This window comes from Dama dama, unplaced genomic scaffold, assembly GCF_033118175.1.
Source record: "Dama dama isolate Ldn47 unplaced genomic scaffold, ASM3311817v1 ptg000082l, whole genome shotgun sequence".
Taxonomy (NCBI): Eukaryota; Metazoa; Chordata; class Mammalia; order Artiodactyla; family Cervidae; genus Dama; species Dama dama.
Genome location: NW_026870900.1, coordinates 1694258 through 1713112, shown reverse-complemented (window position 1 = coordinate 1713112; position 18855 = coordinate 1694258).

Genomic DNA, 18855 nt, shown 5'->3' with positions numbered 1-18855 from the left:
AGAGATTATCATGAAACGATCTGAAAAATATTAGGAGCATGAAGCGGTTTTGAAAAATATGAAGAGCCTGAAAAGGTGTGAGAAATATGAAGACCTTCAAAAGCTGTCAAAAATAAGAGGAGTATGAAACGGTCTGCAAAAAATGAGGAGCAAGAAGTGTTGTTCAAAAACATGAAGAGCCTGAAAAGGTGTGAAAAATATGAGAAGCTTCAAAAGGTGTCAAAAATGAGATGAGCATGAAACGGTCTGAAAAATAGGAGGAGCATGAAGTAGTGTTGAAAAAAATGAAGAGCCTGAAAAGGTGTGAAAAACATGAAGAGCTTTAAAAGGTGTGAAAAATATGAAGAGCTTCAAAAGGTGTCAAAATGAGATGAGCATGAAACGGTCTGAAAAATAGGAGGAGCATGAAGTAGTGTTGAAAAAAATGAAGAGCCTGAAAAGGTGTGAAATACATGAAGAGTTTCAAAAGGTGTCAAAAAATATCAGGAGCATGAAACGGACTGAAAATTAGGAGGAGCATGAAGCTGTGTTCAAAAATATGAAGTGCCTGAAAAGGTGTGAAAAATATGAAGAGCATCAAAAGGTGTCAAATATATGAGGAGCATGAAATGGTCTGAAAAATAGGAGGAGCATGAAACGGTGTTGAAAAATATGAAGAGCCTGGGAACGTGTGAAAAATATGAAGAGCTTCAAAAGGTGTGAAAAATAAGGGGAGCTTCGAAATGTGTCAAAAATATCAGGAGCATAAAACGGTCTGAAAAATAGGAGGAGAATGAAGTGGTGTTGAAAAAAATGAGGAGCCTGAAAAGGTGTGAAATATATGAAGAGCTTCAAAAGGTGTGAAATACATGAATAGCATGAAACGGTCTGAAAAATAGGAGAAGCATGAAGTGGTGTGGAAAAAGATGAAGAGCCTGAAAAGCTGTGAGAAATATGAAGAGCTTCAAAAGGTGTCAAATATATGAGGAGCATGAAACCGTCTGTAAAATAGGAGGAGCATGAAACCATGTTCAAAAACATGAAGAGCCTGAAAAGGTGTGAAAAATATGAAGAGCTTCAAAAGGTGTGAAGTACATGAGGAGCATGAAACTGTCTGAAAAATAGAAGGACCATGAAGCGGTGTTGAAAAACATGAAGAGCCTGAGAACGTGTGAAAAATATGAAGAGCTTCAAAATGTGTGAAAACATGAGGAGCTTCAAAAGGTGTCAAAAATGAGATATGCATGAAAAGGTCTGAAAAATAGGAGGAGAATGAAGTGCTGTTGAAAAACATGAAGAGCCTGAAATGGTGTGAAATATATGAAGAGCTTCAAAAGGTGTGAAAAATATGGGAGCTTCAAAAAGTGTCAAACATATGAGGAGCCTGAAACGGTCTGAAAAATAGGAGGAGCATGAAGCGGTGTTCAAAAACATGAAGAGCCTGAAAAGGTGTGAAATATAAGAAGAGCTTCAAAAGCTCTCAATAATATGAGGAGCATGAAATCGTATGTAAAATAGGAGGAGTATGAAACATTGTTGAAAAACATGAAGAGTCTGAAAAGTTGTGAAAAATATGAAGAGCTTCAAAAGGTGTGAAATACATGAGGAGCATGAAAAGGTCTGAAAAAAAGGAGGATCATAAAGCGGTGTTGAAAAACATGAAGAGCCTGAAAAAGTGTGAAAAATATGAAGAGCTTCAAAAGGTGTGAAATACATGAGGAGCATGAAACGGTCTGAAAAATAGGAGGAGCATGAAGCGGTGTTCAAAAACATGAAAAGCCTGAAACGATGTTAAAAATATTAAGAGCTTCAAAAGGTGTCAAAAATATGAGGTGCATGAAATGGTCTGAAAAACAGGAGGAGCATGAAACGTTGTTCAAAAACATGAAGAGCCTGTAAAGGTTTGAAAAATATGAAGAGCCTCAAAACGTGTCAAAAATATGAAGAACATGAAACGGTCTCAAAAAAAGAGGAGAATGAAAGGGTGTTCAAAAACATGAAGAGCCTGAAAAGGTGTGAAAAATATGAAGAGCTTCAAAGGTTTGAAAAATATGAACAGCTTCAAAAGGTGTGAAATACATGAGGAGCATGAAACGGTCTGAAAAATAGGAGGAGCCTGAAGCGGTGTTCAAAAATATGAAGAGCCTGAAAAGTTGTGTAAAATATGAAGAGCTTAAAACGGTGTGAAAAATAGGAGGAGCATGAAGCGGTGTTCAAAAACATGAAGAGCCTGAAAAGGTGTGAAAAATATGAAGAGATTCAAAAGGTGTGAAATACATGAGGAGCATGAACGGTCTGAACAATAGGAGGAGCATGAAGCGGTGTTCAAAAACATGAAGTTCCTGAAAAGGTGTGAAAAATATGAAGAGCTTCAAAAGGTGTCAAAAATATGAGGAGCATGAAACGGTCTGAAAAATAGGAGGAGCATGAAGCGGTGTTGAAAAACATGAAGAGCCTGAAAACGTGTGAAATATATGAAGAGCTTCAAAAGGTGTGAAAAACATGAAGAGCTTCAAAAGGTGTCAAAAATGAGATGAGCATGAAACGGTTTTAAAAATATTAGGAGCATGAAGTGGTGTTCAACAAAATGAAGACCCTGAAAAGGTGTGAAAAATATGAAGAGCTTCAAATGGTGTCAAAAATATGAGGAGCATGAAACGGTCTGAAATATATGAGGAGCATGAAGCGGTGTTCAAAATTAAGAAGAGCCTGAAAAGGTGTGAAAAATATGAACAGCTTCAAAAGGTGTCAAAAATATGAGGAGTATGAAACGGTCTGAAAAAAAAGAGGAACATGAAACTGTGTTCAGTAATATGAAGAGCCAGAAAAGGTGTGAAAAATATGAAGAGCTTCAAAACGTGTCAAAAATATGAGGAGCATGAAACGGTCTGAAAAATAGGAGGAGCATGAAGCGGTGTTGAAAAACATGAAGAGCCTGAAAATGTGTGAAAAATATGAAGAGCTTCAAAAGGTGTGAAAAATATGAAGAGCTTCAAAAAGTGTCAAAAATGAGATGAGCATGAAAAGGTCTGAAAAATAGGAGGAGCATGAAGTAGTGTTCAAAAAAATGAAGAGCCTGAAAAGGTGTGAAATACATGAAGAGCTTCAAAAAGTTTCAAAAATATGAGGAGCATGAAACGGTCTGAAAAATCGGGGAGCATGAAGCGGTGTTGAAAATCATGAAGAGCCTGAAAAACTGTGAGAAATATGAAGAGCTTCAAAAGGTGTCAAAAATATGAAGAGCTTCATAAGGTGTCAAAAATATGAGGAGCATGAAGCGGTTTCAAAAATATTAGGTGCATGAAGCGGTGTTGAAAAACATGAAGAGTCTGAAAAGGTGTGAAATATATGAAGAGCTTCAAAAGGTGTGCAATACATGAGGAGCATGTAACAACCTTAAAAACAGGACGAGAATGAAGCTGTGTTCAAAAACATGAGAGCCTGAAAAGGTGTGAAAAATATGAAGAGCTACAAAAGGTGTCAAATATATGAGTAGCATGAAACGTTCTGAAAAATAGGAGGAGTATGAAGCGGTGTTCAAAAACATGAAGAGCCTGAAAAGGTGTGAAAAATATGAAGACCTTCAAAAGGTGTGAAACTTAGGAGGAGCATGAAGCAGTGTTCAAAAACATGAAGAGCCTGAAAAGGAGTGAAAAATACGAAGAGCTTCAAAAGGTGTCAAATACATGAGGAGCATTAAACGGTCTGAAAAATAGGAGGAGCATGAAGCGGTGTTCAAAAACATGAAGAGGCTGAAAAGGTGTGAAAAATATGAAGAGCTTCAAAAGGTGTGAAAAATAGGAGGAGCATGAAGCGGTGTTCAAAAACATGAAGAGCCTGAAAATGTGTGAAAAATATGAAGACCTTCAAAAGGCGTCAAAAATATGAGGACCTTGAAACTGTCTGAACAATAGGAGGATTATGAAACGGTGTCACAAAACATGAAGAGCCTGAAAAGGTGTGAAAAATATGAAGAGCTTCAAAAGGTGTGAAAAATATGAAGAGCTTCAAAAAGTGTGAAATACATGAGGAGGATTAAACGGTTTGAAAAATAGGAGGAGCATGAAGCGGTGCTGAAAAACATGAAGAGCCTGAAAAGGTGTGAAAAATATGAAGAGCTTCAAAAGGTGTGAAAAATATGAAGAGTTTCATAAGGTGTCAAAAATTAGATGAGCATGAAACGGTCTGAAAAATAGGAGGAACATGAAGCGGTGTTCAAAAACATGAAGAGACTGAAAAGGTGTGAAAAATATGAAGAGCTTCCAAACGTGTCAAAAATATGAGGAGCATGAAACGGTCTGAAAAATAGGAGGAGCATGAAGCGGTGTTGAAAAACATGAAGAGCCTGAAAAGGTGTGAAAAATATGAAGAGCTTCAAAAGGTGTGAAAAATATGAGGTACATTAAACGGTCTGAAAAAAGGGGGAGCATGAAGCGGTGTTGAAAAACATGAAGAGCATGAAAACGTGTGAAAAATATGAAGAGCTTCAAAAGGTGTCAAAATTATGAGGAGTATGAAACGGTCTGAAAATAGGAGGAGCATGAAGCCATGTTCAAAAACATGAAGAGCCTGAAATGGTGTGAAAAGTATGAAGAGCTTCAAAATGTGTGAAAAATATGAAGAGCTTCAAAAGGAGTCAAAAATGAGATGAGTCTGAAACGGTTTGAAAAATAGGACGAGCATGAAGTGGTGTTGAAAACATGAAGAGCCTGAAAATGTGTGAAAAATATGAAGAGCTTCAAAACCTGTCAAAAATATGAGGAGCATGAAACGGTCTGAAAAATAGGAGGAGCATGAAGCGGTGTTCAAAAACTTGAAGAGCCTGAAAAGGTTTGAAAAATATGAAGAGCTTCAAAAGATTTCAAATATATGAGGAGCATGAAACGGTCTGAAAAATAGGAGGAGCATGAAACGGTGATCAAAAACATGAAGAGCCTGAAAAGGTGTGAAAAATATGAAGAGCTTCAAAAGGTGTGAAAAATATGAAGAGCTTCAAAAGGTGTCAAAAATTACATGAGCATGAAACGGTCTGAAAAATAGGAGGAGCATGAAGTGGTGTTGAAAAAAATGAAGAGCCTGAAAAGGTTTGAAAAATATGAAAAGCTTCAAAAGGTGTCAAAAATATGAGGAGCATGAAACTGTCTCAAAAATAGGAGGAGCATGAAGCGGTGTTCAAAAACAAGAAGAGCCTGAAAAGGTGTGAAAAATATGAAGAGCTTCAAAAGGTGTCAAAAATATGAGGAGCATGAAACGGTTTTGAGAAACATGAATAGCCTGAAAATATGTGAAAAATATGAAGAGCATAAAAATATGTGAAAAATATGAGGAGCATGAAACTGTGTTCAAAACATGAAGAGCCTGAAAAGGTGTGAAAAATATGAAGATCTTCAGAAGGTGTCAAAATTGAAGGCATTTCCCCTGAAATCAGGAACAAGACAAGGGTGCCCACTCTCACCACTACTATTCCACATAGTGTTGGAAGTTCAGGCCACAGCAATCAGAGCAGAAAAAGAAGTAAAAGGAATCCAGATAGGAAAAGAAGAAGTAAAACTCTCACTGTTTGCAGATGACATGATCCTCTACATAGAAAACCCTAAAGACTCTACCAGAAAATTACTAGAACTAATCAATGAATATAGTAAAGTTGCAGGATATAAAATTAACACACAGAAATCCCTTGCATTCCTATATACTAACAATGAAAAAACAGACAGAGAAATTAAGGAAACAATACCATTCACCATTGCAATAAAAAGAATAAAATACTTAGGAGTATATCTACCTAAAGAAACAAAGGACCCATACATAGAAAACTATAAAACACTGATGAAAGAAATCAAAGAGGACACAAACAGATGGAGAAACATACCGTGTTCATGGATTGGAAGAATTAATATTGTCAAAATGGCTATTCTACCCAAAGCAGTCTAGAGATTCAATGCAATCCCTATCAAGCTACCAATGGTATTTTTCACAGAACTAGACCAAAGAATTTCACAATTTGTATGGAAATACAAAAACCTCGAATAGCCAAAGTAATCTTGAGAAAGAAGAATGGAGCTGGAGGAATCAACCTGCCTGACTTCAGACTCTACTACAAAGCCACAGTCATCAAGACAGTATGGTACTGGCACAAAGACAGAAATATAGATCAATGGAACAGAATAGAAAGCCCAGAGATAAATCCACGAACCTATGGACACCTTATCTTTGACAAAGGAGGCAAGGATATACAATGGAAAAAAGACAACCTCTTTAACAAGTGGTGCTGGGAAAACTGGTCAACCACTTGTAAAAGAATGAAACTAGAACACTTTCTAACACCATACACAAAAATAAACTCAAAATGGATTAAAGATCTAAATGTAAGACCAGAAACTATAAAACTCCTAGAGGAGAACATAGGCAAAACACTCTCTGACATAAATCAAAGCAAGATCCTCTATGACCCACCTCCCAGAATATTGGAAATATAAGCAAAACTAAACAAATGGGACCTAATGAAACTTAAAAGCTTTTGCACTACAAAGGAAACTATAAGTAAGGTGAAAAGACAGCCCTCAGATTGGGAGAAAATAATAGCAAATGAAGAAACAGACAAAGGATTAATCTCAAAAATATACAAGCAACTCCTGCAGCTCAATTCCAGAAAAATAAATGACCCAATCAAAAAATGGGCCAAAGAACTAAACAGACATTTCTCCAAAGAAGACATACAGATGGCTAACAAACACATGAAAAGATGCTCAACATCACTCATTATTAGAGAAATACAAATCAAAACCACAATGAGGTACCATTACACGCCAGTCAGGATGGCTGCTATCCAAAAGTCTACAAGCAATAAATGCTGGAGAGGGTGTGGAGAAAAGGGAACCCTCTTACACTGTTGGTGGGAATGCAAACTAGTACAGCCGCTATGGAAAACAGTGTGGAGATTTCTTAAAAAACTGGAAATAGAACTGCCATATGACCCAGCAATCCCACTTCTGGGCATACACACTGAGGAAACCAGAACTGAAAGAGACACGTGCACCCCAAATGTTCATCGCAGCACTGTTTATAATAGCCAGGACATGGAAGCAACCTAGATGCCCATCAGCAGATGAATGGATAAGGAAGCTGTGGTACATATACACCATGGACTATTACTCAGCCATTAAAAAGAATTCATTTGAACCAGTCCTAATGAGATGGATGAAGCTGAAGCCCATTATACAGAGTGAAGTAAGCCAGAAAGATAAAGAACATTACAGCATAATGACACATGTATATGGAATTTAGAAAGGTGATAACGATAACCCTATATGCAGAACAGAAAAAGAGACACAGAAATACAGAACAGACTTTTGAACTTTGTGGGAGAATGTGAGGGTGGGATATTTCAAAAGAACAGCATGTATCCTATCTATGGGGAAACAGATCACCAGCCCAGGTGGGATGAACGAGACAAGTGCTCCGGCCTGATGCACTGGGAAGACCCAGAGGAATCGGGGGGAGAGGGAGGTGGGAGGGGGGATCGGGATTGGGAATACATGTAAATCCATGGCTGATTCATATCAATGTATGACAAAACCCACTGGAAAAAAAAATATGAGGAGCATGAAACAGTCTGAAAAATAGGAGGAGCATGAAACGGTGATCAAAAACATGAAGAGCCTGAAAAGGTGTGAAAAATATGAAGAGCTTCAAAAGGTGTGAAATACATGAGGAGCATGAAACTCTCTGAAAAATAGAAGGAGCATGAAGTGGTGTTCAAAAATATGAATAGCCTGAAAAGGTGTGAAAAATATGAAGATCTTCAAAAGGTGTGAAAGATATGAGGAGCATGATACGGTCTGAAAAATAGGAGGAGCATGAAGCGGTGTTGAAAAACATGAAGAGCCTGAAAACGTGTGAAAAATATGAAGAGCTTCAAAAGGTGTGAAAAATATGAAGAGCTTCAAAAAGTGTGAAATACATGAGGAGGATTAAACGGTCTGAAAAATAGGAGGAGCATGAAGTGGTGTTGAAAAAAACTGAAGAGCCTGAAAAGGTGTGAAAAATATGAAGAGCTTCAAAAGGTGTCAAAAATATGAGGAGCATGAAATGGTCTGAAAAATAGGAGGAGCATGAAGCGGTGTTCAAAAACAGGAAGAGCCTGAAAAGGTGTGAAAAATATGAAGAGCTTCAAAAAGTGTGAAATACATGAGGAGGATTAAACGGTCTGAAAAATAGGAGGAGCATTAAGCGGTGTTGAAAAACATGAAGGCCTGAAAACATGTGAAAAATATGAAGAGCTTCAAAAGGTGTGAAAAATATGAAGAGCTTCAAAAGGTGTGAAATACATGTGGAGCATTAAACGGTCTGAAAAATAGGAGGAGCATGAAACGGTGATAAAAAATGAAGAGCGTGAAATGGTGTGAAAAATATGAAGAGCTTCAAAATGTGTCAAATATAAGAGGAGCATGAAACAGTGTTCAAAAACATGAAGAGCCTGAAAAGCTGTGAAAAATATGAAGAGCTTCAAAAGGTGCCAAAAATATATGGAGCATGAAACGGTCTGAAAAATAGGAGGAGCATGAAGCGGTGTTGAAAAACATGAAGAATCTGAAAAGGTGTGAAAAATATGAAGAGCTTCAAAAGGTGTCAAAAATATGAGGAGCATGAAACGATATGAAAAATAGGAGGAGCATGAAACGGTGTTCAAAAACATGAAGAGCCTGAAAAGGTATGAAAAATATGAAGAGCTTCAAAACGTCTCAAAAACATGAGGAGCAAGAAACCGTATGAAAATAGGAGGAGCATGAAGCAGTGTTCACAATTATGAAGAGCCTGAAAAGGTGTGAAAAATATGAAGTGTTTCAAAACGTGTCAAAAATATGAGGAGCATGAAAAGTTCTGAAAAATAGGAGGAGCATGAAGCGGTGTTCAAAAACCTGAAGAGGCTGAAAACGTGTGAAAAATATGAAGAGCTTCAAACGGTGTGAAATATATGAGGAGCATGAAACGGTCTGAAAAATAGGAGGAGCATGAAGCCGTGTTCAAAAAACTGAAGAGCCTGAAAAGTTGAGAAAAATATGAAGAGCTTCAATAGGGTTAAAAATATGAGGAGCATGAAACGGTCTGAAAAATAGGAGGAGCATGAAGCGGTGTTCCAAAACATTAAGAGCCTGAAAAGGTATGAAAAATATGAAGAGCTTCAAAAAGTGTCAAAATTATGAGGAGCATGAAACGGTCTGAAAAATACGAGGAGCATGAAGGCGTGTTCAAAAACCTGAAGAGCATGAAACGGTGTTGAGAAACATGAAGAGCATGAAAAGATGTGAAAAATATGAAGAGCATGAAAAAGTGTGAAAAATATGAGGAGCATGAAACGGTCTGAAAAATACGAGGAGCATGAAGCCGTGTTAAAAAACCTGAAGAAACTGAAAAGGTGTGAAAAATATGAAGAGCTTCAAAAGGTGTCAAAGTTATGAGGAGCATGAAACCGTCTGAAAAATAGGAGGAGCATGAAATGGTATTCAAAAACATGAAGAGCCTGAAAGGTGTGAAAAATATGAAGAGCATGAAAATGTGTGAAAAATATGAGGAGCATGAAACTGTGTTCAAAAAAATGCAGAGCCTGAAAAGGTGTGAAAAATATGAATAACTTCAAAACGTGTCAAAAATATGAGGAGCATGAAACTGTCTGAAAAAGGAGGAGCATGAAGCGGTGTTCAAAAACAAGAAGAGCCTGAAAAGGTGTAAAATATATGAAGAGCTTCAAAAAGTGTCAAAAATATGAGGAACATGAAACCTTTTGAAAAATAGGAGGAGCATGAAGCGGTGTTAGAAAATCTAAAGAGCATGAAAAGGTGTGAAAAATATGAAGAGCATCAAAAGGTGTGTAAAATATGAGGAACATGAAACGGTCTGAAATATAGGAGGAGCATGAAACGGTGTTCAAAAACATGAAGAGGCTGAAAAGGTGTGAAAAATATGAAGAGCTTCAAAAGGTGTCAAAATTATTAGGGGCATGAAACGGTCTGAAAAATAGGAGGAGCATCAAACGGTGTTGAAAAATATGAAGAGCATGAATAGGTGTGAAAAATATGAAGAGCTTCAAAAGTGTCACAAATAGGAGGAGCATGAAACGGTGTTCAAAAACATGAAGAGCCAGTAAAGGTGTGAAAAATATCAATAGCTTCCAAATGTGACAAAAATAAGATGAGCATGAAACGGTCTGAAAAATAGGAGGAGCATGAAGCGGTGTTGAAAAACATGAAGAGCCTGAAAAGGTGTGAAATATATGAAGAGGTTCAAAAGGTGTCAAAAATGCGAGGAGCATGAAACCATTGAAATATAGGAGGAGCATGAAGTGGTGTTGAAAATCATGAAGTGCCTGAAAATGTGTAAAAAATATGAAGAGCTTGAAAAGGTGTCCAAAATATGAGGAGCATGAAACGGTCTAAAAAATAAATGGAGCATGAAACGGTGTTAAAAAACATCAAGAGCCTGAAAACGTGTGAAAAATATGAAGAGCTTCAAAAGGTGTGTAAAATATGAAAAGCTTCAATAGGTTGAAAAATATGAAGAGCTTCAAAAGATGTGAAAAACATGAAGAGCTTCAAAAGGTGTCAAAAATGAGAGGAGCATGAAAAGGTGTTAAAAAACATGAAGAGCCTGAAAAGGGGTGAAAAATATGAAGAGCTTCAAAAGGTGTCAAAAATACGAGGAGCATGAAATGGTCAGAAAAATAAGAGGAGCATGAAGCGGTGTTGAAAAACATGAAGAGCCTGAAAAGGTGTGAAATATATGAAGAGTTTCAAAAGGTGTCAAAATTATGAGGAGATTGAAATGGTGTGACAAATTGGAGGAGCATGAAGTGGTGTTGAAAAACATGAAGAGCGTGAAATGGTGTGAAAAATATGAAGATCTTCAAAATGTGTCAAATATAGGAGGAGCATGAAACAGTGTTCAAAAACATGAAGATCCTAAACAGGTGTGAAAAATATAAAGCGCTTCAAAAGGTGCCAAAAATATGAGGAGCATGAAACTGTCTGAAAAATAGGAGGATCATGAAGCAGTGTTCAAAAACATGAAGAGCCTGAAAAGGTGTGTAAAATATGAAGAGCTTCAATAGGTTGAAAAATATGAAGAGCATCAAAAGATGTGAAAAAAATGAAGAGCTTCAAAAGGTGTCAAAAATGAGAGGAGCATGAAACGGTCTGAAAAATAGGAGGAGCATTAAGCGGTGTTGAAAAATGGAAGAGCCTGAAAAGGTGTGAAAAATATGAAGAGCTTCAAAAGGCGTCAAAAATTTGAGGAGCATGAAACGGTCTGAAAAATAGGAGGAGCAAGAAGCGGTGTTGAAAAACATGAAGAGCCTGAAAAGGGGTGAAAAATATGAAGAGCTTCAAAAGGTGTCAAAAATATGAGGAGCATTAAACAGTCTGAAAAATAGGAGGAGCATGAAGAGGTGTTCAAATACATGAAGACCCTGGAAAGGTGCGAAAAATATGAAGAGCCAGAAAAGGTGTGAAAAGTATGAAGAGCTTCAAAAGGTATGAAATACATGAGGAGCTTGAAACGGTCTGAAAAACAGGAGGAGCATGAAGCGGTGTTGAAAAACATGAAGAGCCTCAAAACGTGTGAAAAAAATGAAGAGCTTCAAAGGTGTGAAAAATATCAAGAGCTTCAAAAGGTGTCAAAAATATGAGGAACATGTAACGGTCTGAAAAATAGGAGGAGCATGAAATGCTGATCAAAAACATGAAGAGCCTGAAAAGGAGTGAAAAACATAAAGAGATTCAAAAGGTGTGAAACACATGAGGAGCATGAAACGGTCTGAAAAATAGGAGAAGCCTGAAGTGGTGTGGAAAAAGGAGAAGAGCCTGAAAAGGTGTGAGAAATATGAAGAGCTTCAAAAGGTGTCAAAAGTATGAAGAGCATGATACGGTCTGAAAAATACGAGGAGCATGAAGAGGTGTTGAAAAACATGAAGACCCTGGAAAGGTGCGAAAAATATGAAGAACTTTAAAAGGTGGCAAAAATATGAGGAGCATGAAACGGTCTGAAAAATAGGAGGAGCATGAAACGGTGTTGAAAAACATGAAGAGCATGATAAGTGTTAAAAATATAAAGAGCTTCAAAAGGTGCCAAAATTTGAGGATCATGAAACGTTCTGAAAAATAGGAGGAGCATGAATCGGTCTGAAAAACTGGAGGAGCATGAAAAGTGTGAAAAATATAAACAGCTTCAAAAGCTGTCAAAAATATGAGGAGCAAGAAACGGTCTTGAAAAGGGGAGGAGCATGAAACGGTGTTGAAAAACATGAAGAGAATGAAAAGGTGTGAAAAATATGAAGAGCTTCAAAAGGTGTCAAAAATATGAGGAACATGAAACTGTCAGAAAAATATGAGGACCATGAAACGGTCTAAAAAATAGGACGAGCATGAAACAGTGTTGAAAAACATGAAGAGCTTCAAAAGGTGTCAAAAATATGAGGAGCCTGAAACCATCTGAAAAATAGGAGAAGCATGAAACGGTGTTGAAAATCATGAAGAGCCTGAAAAGGTGTGAACAATAAGAAGAGCTTCAGAAGGTGTCAATAATATGAGGAGCATGAAAGGGTCTGAAAAATAGGAGGAGCATGAAATGGGGTTGAACACATGAATTGCTTGAAAAGGTCTGAAAAATATGAAGAGCTTCAAAAGATGTTAAAAATATCAGGAGCATGAAAGGGTTATAAACATTGGAGGAGCATGAAACGGTGTTGAAAAACATGAAGAGCTTCAAAAAGTGTGAAGAATATGAAGAGCTTCAAAAGCTGTCATAAATAAGAGGAGCATGAGACGGTCTGAAAAACATGAGGAGCACGAAATGGTCTGAAAAATGGGAGGAGCATGAAACGTTGTATGAAAACATGAAGAGCAAGAAAAGGTGTGAAAAATATGAAGAGCTTCAAAAGGTGTCAAAAATATGAGGAGCATGAAACGGTCTGAAAAATAGGAGGAGCATGAGACGGTGTTGAAAAACATGAAGAACCTGAAAAGGTTGGAATATCATGAAGAGCTTCAAAGATGTCAAAAATATGAGGAGCATGAAAAGGTCTGAAAAATAGGAGGAGCATGAAACGGTGTTGAAAAACATGAAGAAACTGAAAAGGTGTGAAAAATATGAAGACCTGCAAAAGGTGTCAAAAATATGAGAAGCATGAAACGGTCTGAAATAATGAGGACCATGAAACGGTCTGAAAAATAGGACAAGCATGAAACAGTGTTGAAAAATACAAAGAGCTTCAAAAAGAGTCAAAAATACGAGGAGCATGAAACGGTCTGAAAAACAGGAGGAGCATGAAACGGTGTTGAAAAACATGAAGAACATGAAAAGGTGTGAAAAATATGAAGAGCTTCAAAAGGTGCCAAAAATATGTGGAGCATGAAACGGTCTGAAAAATAGGAGGAGCATGAATCGGTGTTGAAAAACATGAAGAGCCTGAAAAGGTGTGTAAAATATTAAGAGCTTCAATAGGTTGAAAAATATGAAGAGCTTCAAAAGATGTGAAAAACATGAAGAGCTTCAAAAGGTGTCAAAAATGAGAGGAGCATGAAACGGTCTGAAAAATTGGAGGAGCATGAATCGGTGTTCAAAAACATGAAGAGCCTGAAAAGGTGTGTAAAATATTAAGAGCTTCAGTAGGTTGAAAAATATGAAGAGCTTCAAAAAATGTGAAAAACATGAAGAGCTTCAAAAGGTGTCAAAAATGAGAGGAGCATGAAACTGTCTGAAAAATAGGAGGAGTATGAAGCGGTGTTGAAAACGGAAGAGCCTGAAAAGGTGTGAAAAATATGAAGACTTTCAAAAGGTGTCAAAAATATGAGGAGCATGAAACGGTCTGAAAATTAAGAGGAGCATGAAGCGGTGTTGAAAAACATTAAGAGCCTGAAAAGGTGTGAAAAATATGAAGAGCTTTAAAAGGTGTCAAAAATATGAGGAATATGAAACGGTCTGAAAAATAGGAGGAGCATGAAACGGTGTTGAAAAATATGAAGAGCCAGAAAAGGTGTGAAAACTATGAAGAGCTTCAAAAGGTGTGAAAAATATGAAGAGTTTCCAAAGGTGTGAAAAATATGAAGAGCTTCAAAAGGTGTCAAAAATTAGAGGAGCAAGAAACGGTCTGAAAAATAGGAGGATCATGAAGTGGTGTTGAAAAACATGAAGAGCCTGAAAAAGTGTGAAATATATGAAAATCTCCAAAAGGTGTCAAAAATATGAGGAGCATGAAACGGTCTGAAAAATAGGAGGAGCATGAAACGATGTTGAAAAAAATGAAGAGCCTGAAAAGGTGTGAAAAATATGAAGAGCTTCAAAAGGTGTCAAAAATATCAGTAGCATGAATGGGTCTGAAAGATAGGAGGAGCATGCAATGGTATTGAAAAACATGAACAGCCTGAAAAGATGTGAACAATATGAAGAGCTTCAAAAGGTGTCAAAAATATGAGGATCATGAAACGGTCTGAAATATAGGAGGAGTATGAAACGGTGTTGAAAAACATAAAGAGCATGAAAAGGTGTGAAAAATATGAAGAGCTTCAAAAGGTTTCAAAATTATTAGTCGCATGAAACGGGTAAAAAAAAATAGGAGGAGCATGAGACGGTGTTGAAAAACATGAAGATCCTGAAAAGGTGTGAAATATATGAAGAGCTTCAAAATGTTTCAAAAAAAGGAGGAGCATGAGACGGTGTTGAAAATCATGAAGAGCATGAAAAGGTGTGAAAAATATGAAGAGGTTCAAAAGTTATCAAAAATATGAGGAGCATGAAAGGGACTGAAAATAGGAGGAGCATGAAACTTTGTATGTATACATGAAGAGCATGAAAAGGTGTGAAAAATTTGAAGAGCTGCAAAAGGTGTCAAAAATATGAGGAGCATGTAACGGTGTTGAAAAACATGAAGAGCATTAAAAGTGTGAAAAATATGAAGAGTTTCAAAAGGTGTCAAAAATATGAGGAGCATGGAACGGTCTCAAAAATAGTAGGGGCATGAGATGGTGTTGAAAAACATGAAGAACCTGAAAAGGCTGGAAATATATGAAGAGCTTTCAAGGTGTCAAAAATATGAGGAGCATGAAACGGTCTGAAAAATAGGAGGAGCATGAAACGGTGTTGAAAAACATGAAGAGCATGATAAGTGTTAAAAATATAAAGAGCTTCAAAAGGTGCCAAAATTTGAGGAGCATGAAACGTTCTGAAAAATAGGAGGAGCATGAAACGGTCTGAAAAATAGGAGGAGCATGAAACCATGTTGAAAAACATGAGGAGCCTAAAAAGGTGTGAGAAATATGAATAGCTTCAAAAAGTGTCAAAAATATTAGGAGCATGAAACGGTCTGAAATACAGGAGGAGCATGAAGCGGTATTCAAATACATGAAGAGCATGAAAAGGTGTGCAAAATATTAAGAGCTTCAAAAGGAGTCAAATATACGAGGAACATGAAACGGTGTTAAAAAACATGAAAGCAATTAAAAGTGTGAAAAATATAAAGAGCTTCAAAAGCTGTCAAAATTATGAGGAGCAAGAAACGGTCTGAAAAATAGAAGGAGCATGAAACGGTGTTGAAAAACATGCAGAGAATGAAAAGGTGTGAAAAATATGAAGAGCTTCAAAAGGTGTCAAAAAAAAGAGGAGCATTAAACGGTCTGAAAAATACGAGGAGAATGAAGCGGTGTTGAAAAACATGAAGAGCCTGAAAAGGTGTGAAAAATATGAAGAGCTTCAAAAGTTGTCACAAATAGGAGGAGCATGAAACGGTGTTCAAAAACATGAAGAGCCTGAAAAGGTGTGAAAAATATGAAGAGCTTCAAAAGGTGTGAAAATATGAAGAGTTTCAAAAGGTGTGAAAAATATGAAGAGCTTCAAAAGGTGTCAAAAATTAGAGGAGCAAGAAACGGTCTGAAAATTAGGAGGATCATGAAGTGGTGTTGAAACATGAAGAGCCTGAAAAAGTGTGAAATATATGAAAATCTCCAAAAGGTATCAAAAAAATGAGGAGCATGAAACGGTCTGAAAAATAGGAGGAGCATGAAACGATGTTGAAAAAAATGAAGAGCCTGAAAAGGTGTGAAAAATACGAAGAGCTTCAAAAGGTGTCAAAAATATCAGTAGCATGAATGGGTCTGAAAGATAGGAGGAGCATGAAATGGTATTGAAAAACATGAACAGCCTGAAAAGATGTGAACAATATGAAGAGCTTCAAAAGGTGTCAAAAATATGAGGATCATGAAACGGTCTGAAATATAGGAGGAGTATGAAACGGTGTTGAAAAACATAAAGAGCATGAAAAGGTGTGAAAAATATGAAGAGCTTCAAAAGGTTTCAAAATTATTAGTCGCATGAAACGGGTAAAAAAAATAGGAGGAGCATGAGACGGTGTTGAAAAACATGAAGATCCTGAAAAGGTGTGAAATATATGAAGAGCTTCAAAAGGTTTCAAAAAAATGAGGAGCATGAGATGGTGTTGAAAAACATGAAGAGCATGAAAAGGTGTGAAAAATTTGAAGAGCTGCAAAAGGTGTCAAAACTATGAGGAGCATGTAACGGTGTTGAAAAACATGAAGAGCATTAAAAGTGTGAAAAATATGAAGATCTTCAAAAGGAGTCAAAAATATGAGGAGGATGGAACGGTCTGAAAAAAAGTAGGAGCATGAGATGGTGTTGAAAAACATGAAGAACCTGAAAAGGTTGGAAATATATGAAGAGCTTTCAAGGTGTCAAAAATATGAGTAGCATGAAACGGTCTGAAAAATAAGAGGAGCATGAAACGGTGTTGAAAAACATGAAGAGCATGATAAGTGTTAAAAATATAAAGAGCTTCAAAAGGTGCCAAAATTTGAGGAGCATGAACGTTCTGAAAAATAGGAGGAGCATGAAACGGTGTTGAAAAACATGAAGAGAATGAAAAGGTGTGAAAAATATGAAGAGCTTCAAAAGGTGTCAAAAATATGGGGAGCATGAAACGGTCTGAAAAACAGGAGGAGCATGAAAACGTGTTGAAAAATATGAACAGCATTGAAAGGTGTGAAAAATATGAAAAGCTTCAAAAGGTGTGAAAAATATGAGGAGCATTAAACGGTCTGAAAAATACGAGGAGAATGAAGAGGTGTTGAAAAACATGAAGAGCCTGAAAAGGTGTGAAAAATATGAAGAGCTTCAAAAGTTGTCACAAATAGGAGGAGCATGAAGCGGTGTTCAAAAACATGAAGAGCCTGAAAAGGTGTGAAAAATATGAAGAGCTTCAAAAGGTGTGAAAAATATGAAGAGTTTCAAAAGGTGTGAAAAATATGAAGAGCTTCAAAAGGTGTCAAAAATATGAGGAGCATGCAACTGTCTGAAAAATAGGAGAAGCATTAAACAGTGTTTAAACATGAAGAGCCTGAAAAGGTGTGAAATATATCAAGAGTTCAAAAGGTGTCAAAAATATGAGGAGCATGAAACGGTGTTCAAAATCATGAAAAGCCTGAAAAGGTGATAAATATGAAGAGCTTCAAAAGGTGTCAAATATATGAGGAGCATGAAACGGTGTTGAAAAACATGAGGAGCATTAAAAGTGTGAAAAATATAAACAGATTCAAAAGCTGTCAAAAATATGAGGAGCAAGAAACAGTCTTGAAAAGGGGAGGAGCATGAAACGGTGTTGAAAAACATGAAGAGAATGAAAATGTGTGAAAAATATGAAGAGCTTCAAAAGGTGTCAAAAATATGAGGAGCATGAAACGGTCTTAAAAATAGGAGAAGCATGAGACGGTGTAAAAACATGAAGAACCTGAAAACGTTGGAAAAATAAGAAGAGCTTCAAAGGTGTCAAAAATATGAGGAACATGAAACTGTCAGAAAAATATGAGGACCATGAAACGGTCTGAAAAATAGGACAAGCATGAAACGGTGTTGAAAAATATGAAGAGCTTCAAAAAGTGTCAAAAATACGAGGAGCATGAAACGGTCTGAAAAGCAGGAGGAGCATGAAACCGTGTTGAAAAACATGAAGAGCATGAAAACATGTGAAAAATATGAAAAGCTTCAAAAAGTTTCAAGAAAATGAGGAGGATGTAAAGGTCTGAAAAACAGGAGGAGCATGAAACGTTGTTGAAAAACCTTAAGAGCCTGAAAAGGTGATAAAAATATGAAGAGCTTCAAACGTTGTCAAAAATATGAGGAGCGTGAAACGGTCTGAAAAATAGGATTGGCATGAAACGGTGTTGACAAACATGAAGAGCCTGAAAGGGTGTGAAAAATATGAAGAGCTTCAAAAGGTGTCAAAAATATCAGGAGCATGAATGGGTCTGAAAAATAGGAGGAGCATGAAACGTTGTTGAATTACTTGAAGAGCCTGAAAAGGTGTTAAAAATATGAAGAGCTTCAAAAGGTTTCAAAAATATGAGGGGCGTGAAACGGTCTGAAAAATAGGATTAGCATGAAACAGTGTTCAGAAAAATGAAAAGCCTGAGAAGGTGTGAAAAATATGAAGAGCTTAAAAAGCTATCAAAAATATGAGGAGCATGAAATTGTGTTGAAAAACATGAAGAGCCTGAAAAGGTGTGAAAAATATGAAGAGCTTCAATAGGTGTCAAAAATATGAGGAGCATGAAACGGTCTGAAAAATAAGAGGAGGATCAAATGGTCTGAAAATTAGGAGGAGCATGAAACGGTGTTGAAAAACGTGAAGAACTTCAAAAGGTGTCAAAAATATGAGGAGCATGAAACGGCCTGAAAATTATGAGGAGTATCAAACGGTGTTCAAAAACATGAAGAGCCTGAAAAGGTGTGAAAAATCTGAAGAGCTTCAGAATGTCTGAAAAATATGAGGAGCATGAAACGGTCTGAAAAATAGGAGGAGCAAGAAGCGGTGTTGAAAAA